General features: G+C 37.6%; 1 long non-coding RNA gene across 1 annotated transcript; it reads left to right on the forward strand.

Annotated features, from left to right (window-relative positions):
* The first annotated feature begins 548 nt into the window (after positions 1 to 548).
* On the forward strand, positions 549 to 2,743 carry LOC149461390 (uncharacterized). The gene is made up of 2 exons (XR_016312875.1): positions 549 to 604; positions 2,520 to 2,743. It is a non-coding gene; the product is annotated as an uncharacterized LOC149461390 (long non-coding RNA).
* Positions 2,744 to 6,733: the final 3,990 nt, after the last annotated feature.

Consider the following 6,733-nt stretch of genomic DNA (forward strand, 5'->3'; position numbering starts at 1 on the left):
TGACCCGGATTGCCCTGACCATTCTACGGATTGACTTCCCTGCTGACCCTGCGTGTGACCCGACTACTCTCGCCTACCGATTCTGTACCCCGCTTACCCTCACGGGCCCATCCGTTACTACCCTGCTGGGGCCGCCATCCTCTTCATATCTGGCTCTCCCGGTACCTGTCCCCAAGGGTCTCCTCAGCCACTGGCGGGCCTGCTCGGAGGTCGTGACCTGGCCCGGGACTGTTTCAAGTCCATCCCCACCATCAGGGGCTCTGGTGAAAGCACAGCCCGGGCTTAGACCCCACGCTCTGAGTAGGTCTGTCAGTTGGCAGCCTGAGGCACCACCTGGCGGATCATAACACCATATATGTGCCCTTGTGCCTTTCTTCCCACATCCTCTCCAACATAAAGGTGATTTATCTATTTGTTGCTTATGTGCCACACTTGGTGAATATACCACCTAGCCAAATACTTGTAATTCATTTCCACCACCCTCATGTCTACTGCTCCGTGTACTAATCTTAATATATTCTTTTTCTGTTGCTCGTCGAATGTTATTTCAAGTTCCCTTTCCCGTTTCTCCATTGACAAAGGCTGGACAACCCCCATCATTTCGGTAAGAATTTTCTAAATCCGGGAAGTACCATGTTTCCATGTTTTATTTGTATTAAAAAGTTGTAAAGTTGTTCTAAAAAATTTAAATCCGCCATTGGTCTTAAGGGCTTAGGGAGTGAAATAACAAAATGTTTTAGCTGGAGATATCTCCACTCATTTAATGAGGAAAACAACTCCTCCTTTTTTTTTAACTCCTGAAAGGAGCACATTTTCCCCCCATCCATTATGTCCTTTAACTGTGTGTTCCCTTTTCTTATCCATTTACCTGAGATGTCCTCAGTCCCTGGAGGGAAGAAATCTGTTTCTACCAATAGCAACAGCATAGAATTGAACTCCCAACCCATTTGTTTATGAATCATATCCCATACCATAATTGTATTTCGTGTATAAGTTCTTGTACTTTCTCCTAATATATGATATTGATGTGGAATCCACACCACCTTATCCAATTGTGCCCCACTGAATGTGTTTTTTATCTTCACCCAACGTTTTCTTAGTGCATTATATGTCCAATCAAAAATACATGAAAGTAACACTGAATAATAATATCTCTTAAAATCAGGCACAATTAGACCCACCCTTATCCTTGTCCCTACATAACACTTCATAGCTTATTGTTGGTTTATTATTTCCCCAAATATATCTCTATATAATTTTTTTAATTATTTTAAAATAGGCTTCCAGGAGTTGTATAGGCAACATATGGAATTCATATAGGATTTTTAGGACGATTATAATTTTTATCAAATTTATTCGTCCTATCCAAGAAGATTGTCTTACCTATAATCTTCTCAGTTCCTCTTTTATCTCGTTTATTAGTGGGATATAATTTATTTTATATAAGTTTTTTAAGGGCGAGGTCAATTTAATCCTCAGGTATTTTTATTCTCTTTCCCTCCATAAGAAGGGAAATTCTCTTTGCAATTTTTTTTCCTTTATCTGGACGTTAATATTTAATATCTTTGATTTTACCGGGTTAATTTTTCGATTTGACGTCTCTCCATAATATTTAATTAATTTCATTAAATTAGGTACTGTCAACCTAGGGTTAGCCACATAGAACAGCATATCATCCGCATACGCTGCCACTTTGTATTCTATCTCCCCTATCCAGACCCCTTTTATATCTATACTGTTTCTTACTGTTGCTAGGAGGGGTTCTACGGATAGAACAAACAACAGAGGTGAAAGCAGATACCCTTGTCTTGTCCCGTGATACATCCTGAAAAACTCTGATAGCAAACTATTGACCTTTACTGCAGCTGAAGGTTGGTTATAGAGCTTTCCTATCCACTCTCTCATCTTGGGCCCAATTCCCAGAATCTCCATGTCTAATATAAAGCCCCAATCTACCCTATCAAAAGCTTTCTCTGCATCAATTGACAAGACCAGTACAGGGGTTTTTCTCTCTTACTTTTCTGTATCAGGAGTAATGATCTTAACCCATTATCTCTTCCCTCCCTCCCAGGGACAAATCCCACTTTATCCAAATGAACCCACTCTGACATTAGTTCATTCAATATAGTTGCTAGGACCTTTGTGAATAATTTAGTATCTGTATTTAACAGCCGATAACTAGCACATTGGGTCCCATCTTTCCCCTCTTTATGTATGGGTGTGATATATGCTTGACTCCTCCCTTATCTCCATCCCTTCTCCTAATGCATTCATATATACCCTCAATATATATTCCTGGTGATCTTAGGCAGATGGTGGTCCAACTGTCTCTTCCTTTATGAGCTGTTTTTACACCAGCTGGACATGTCTTCATACGATTGTAAGTTTTTCAACAATTTGAAACATATGCATATATGGATCTGTTGTGTTTTGTACTTTTTTATAAATTTGAAATACACATTTTTGTACGTTTATAATATTGTTGTGTACATTATTGATGTGTCACCATTATGTTACAGAACTACTATACCTAATTTTTCCCCTGAGGAAGGAACATGTTGGGAGTTATGGGAAGAACACAGCACTGTCAATCAAGACATTTGTCTACATCGGTGTATTTGTAATCCATAACGGGTATATGTTTGTTAATCTAGCTGCTTTATCATACTTGTTGAACATTTACCAGTTTTTATTGGCCATGTGGCCACAAACTTTGAATAAAAATTGACAATTGGTCTTTTAATATGTTTTGTGTTATTTACCCTTCTGCCTTTAACATCCCACAGGGTTCTCCTAGATTATAGGTTTTTTTCTATTACTCTAAGAATAAATGCTTTATTCTATGTACACTAGACATGGTTTGTCATGACAACATGGGTGCAAGTGATGTAAACCAGAGCCATATCAACTAAACAAAGTGCAAATGCATTTGGAAAACAGGTATTGGATGGAATATTTTGGGCGCATAGAAAAAATAAACTTATAAAACCATCCAAAAATGTATTGACACAAATGTTAAAATTGACCAATAAGGTCAAACACAGATAGTTAAGAGATTATTGGTACAGAAAAGAACACCAACATATTCCCAACATATTTGAACTTCAGACAGGTATGTCTTCCTCAGGGGAATACTGAAATAGTCAACTAAAAGACCAATATGAAATGTTAAATGAAATGGACATGTTCACCTGTGCACATTCTTAATGTACACCAGGATCAGCACAAGGGATGCCAAAGAGGCAGCATGAAGCTATTAATGCAGAGTATGGTACTCCAATGTGTAGATGTGATATAGTAGTAATAGTATGTGGGAAGAAGAACCCCACTCACTAAATGCAATCAAAACAATTGCTCCACCAACAGCCTGGTCCAGAATATTGTGTGCAAAATAAAGGGAGCAATTGTTGTAAGTGGAGCAATTGTTTTTGATTGAGCGTTTAGTGAGTGGGGTTCCTTTTGCATGTATATTATTTCTACTATATTAAGTCTTCACATTTGGGTCCCTTACTGTGCATAACAGCTTCATGCAGCCTTTTTGGCATCCCTTGTACTGATCCAAGTGTACGCTATTAATTTGCAATGCTAAGAGTGTCCATTTCATTTAACACTATGGATATATTGGGCTTTTAGTCCATCAACTCAATAATCCCTGAGGAAGACTTACATGTATGAAGTTGAAACGCATTGGGAATATGTTAGTGGTGCTCATTTCTGTACCAATAATCCTTTAACTATCTGTGTGTGACCTTATTAGTACATTTTAACATTTCTGTCAATACAATTTTAGAGGATTTTATAAGCATATTTTTTCTTTGTTACTAAAAAATCCCATCCAATGTTTCATATGTGTTTTCCAAAAGTAATTAGGTATGTGGCACTTGTATTGGAATAGGTGTGGTTTGAAAAAATAATTTAAAGTGTAAATCCATGCAGGTCCGTAAACAATAGGACAAAAGTAAACACATAACCCAGTAGTCAGGGCAATACATTTTCAAACAACTTTTTTTTCATGTTACATGAACGTTTTTTCATGTAAAATTTACTTTTCCATTTAAACAACTTTTTCATAACTGTTCTCTTTCACAAAGGCCCTTTAAGTCAAAATACTGACATTTTATCCCATAATTTTAATTATTAAGATACTATAATTATATTCAAATTAAACATGCTTACATATGCATTGAAGTTTTTCTCAAATTTAGTTTAAGAAGCAAGATACATCTCTATTTAAAGTTCAAGGGATGATTTTGAAAAACAAAACCTGATGTAATTTTATGCTGTATAATATAATCCACTTGTTAAGACTTTGCTGTAATTAGGTTGGTGTTTAGATTTTACTTTCTTTCTTACACCGAGTACATTGTGTCACTTCACATATTTGACCTTGGAAAGGACAAGAAGAGTATTACACTAATGAAAGCTACTATTCAGCAGCATTATCAGTGGCATGGATCTAGATTAGTTTGCATCATACACTATGTTTTAATTTTGGTATGTAGAGACTCTTGCCCTGTTTTTTTCCCTTTGATGTTATGGTGTTAGATCTATCACTCCAAGGCTTGTTTCATTTAGCTGCTTAAAAATAAATAAATAAAAACAACAAAACAATCAAGATATACCCACAATGATATTGAAGCTCTTGGTTTGTGAAAAACCATTCTATTTATGTATAAGCAACACGTATGATAATGGATGATTTCATGGTTTTGTTGCATTATAAAAAATGTAAACCACACAAAGAGATGAAGGTAGGAAAGCTTCTGATGACTGGGCTACCTTGCTGAATATTGTTGTAAAGACCATACACTTCCAACAGTGTTCAATTCATAATTCCTCATTGAAAATCTACACATGAAACAGGAATTGCTTCTACTGATATCCGTCAGCTAAAGAGATCATTTTCCTGAGGCTAAAAAACTCCCCTGCATCAGACAACTAGATACAGTTTACTTTTCAATCAGCATACAGTATATTGGTAATACTGCGAGGTCTACCTTCATGCAACAATAATACCACTATGCACTATGACTTTAATAAAGCTGAACACAAGGTAATCGGCTAAATTCAAAATTGTATATACATATATGTAGAGTCTTATACATAAAATAATAATAATAATTCTATTTAGGCATTTTATATTGCAAGGACCCCTTTCAGATAGCATTGTCTTGTTAGTGATTTTTTCCCACTGTATTTGAACAATACAGATTGATCGCTGACCCTCCTGTTGCCTGCTGACTGAACAATGAAATAGCATCAGTACACTATTAAGGGCTCCATCAGCTCTTCCCTCCTAATGTTTAGCTGGCCATGCAAGGTTAGATTTTTATTTGGACATTCCTGAAATATCGCTTGTCAGAAAATATTTTCTTTCCATCAATAAGTCAAATAATTTTGTTTGCATCAAACAGTTTTCTTTACAATATGTACAATTTTTCCCTAAACAAAAAACATATTCACAGACAGAGTTTTATTCATTCAAGAAATTTTTTTTGTCTCACTTATTCGAATTTTCTCATCACTACATTTGAAACTGAACATTGATTTGACCCCAGTGACTATTAGAAAATCAGAAAAACTTTAAACAAAAATTCTAGAATGAAATTGTACTGGTGTATGGCCAGTTTTAGACTGATAGAACCGAGCATTGCAGTATAGCTCCATATAAATACTTTTTGTTGGGGAGCAGCTCATATGATAATGCTTAAAGCGATTCTAAAGGTTATTTTTTTTTGGGGGGGGATAACAAATATGCTATACTTACCTACTGTGTGCAGTGGTTTTGCACAGAGCAGCCTGGATCCTCCTCTTCTCAGGTCCCCCACAGGATCTCCTGGCCCCTCCCTCCTGTCAGGTGCCTCCACAGCGGGTAGCTTGCTATGGGGGTCCCCGCTGCTACGTATGTCCTTTCATACAAGGAGCTGTGGTTTGGCCCTGACATTTATCTCTCTGTCTCAGCAAATGAGGAGGCAGAGACCCGGGGCAGCCAAGGCATTGTCATTCACATCGCTGGATCATGATGAGGCTCAGGTAGGTATTGAGGGGGCTGGGAGCACTGCTGCACACATAAGGTTTTTTACTTTCATGCATAGAATAAACCTTGAGCCTTTACAACCATTTAAAGTGAAAACACTAAAATGTTTCTGGGATGCCCTAAACCCACCTGTGAAGTGGCTCATCTGTACAATGTACAGTATACAATGTGCTACAGCAAAGTGACATTTACAAAAAAAAAATACAAAAACATAATATTTAAAGGATAAGTTTACCATTTGTAACATGTTCAGGGTGTAACATGGAATATGTTACAGATGCACCAGTCCAACCCCCTCCCCCCCCCCCCGGTCCCTCTTTTGACAGTTGGGAGGATATTCTCCCCCTGTAGCTGACACAAACTAAAAAGTAATATTTAAAGGATAAGTTCACCATTTGTAACATGTTCAGGGCATAACATATGGAACTTGTTACAGATGCACCAGCCCTTACCTCTCCCCCCCCCCCCCCCATGTAGCTGTCACAAACTAATGTTCTGTTAATGGGAAAAACGACAAGTCCCAACAGCTTTTGCAACTGTCAGCTACCAGAGCTCTGTTGATCACTCTAGGTATTTCATTGAGCTTCCTGTCAGAGTGTAACTGCCTGCCTGTATCGGAGGTATGGGTAGACAGATACACAGACAGTGTGCAGGACCTTGGCATTACACGCATGATCTGCTGATCATGTGTGCAAT

The sequence above is a fragment of the Staurois parvus genome, unplaced genomic scaffold (assembly GCF_062004578.1).
Source record: "Staurois parvus isolate SC_StPar_1 unplaced genomic scaffold, SC_StPar_1.0 ptg000204l, whole genome shotgun sequence".
NCBI lineage: Eukaryota > Metazoa > Chordata > Amphibia > Anura > Ranidae > Staurois > Staurois parvus.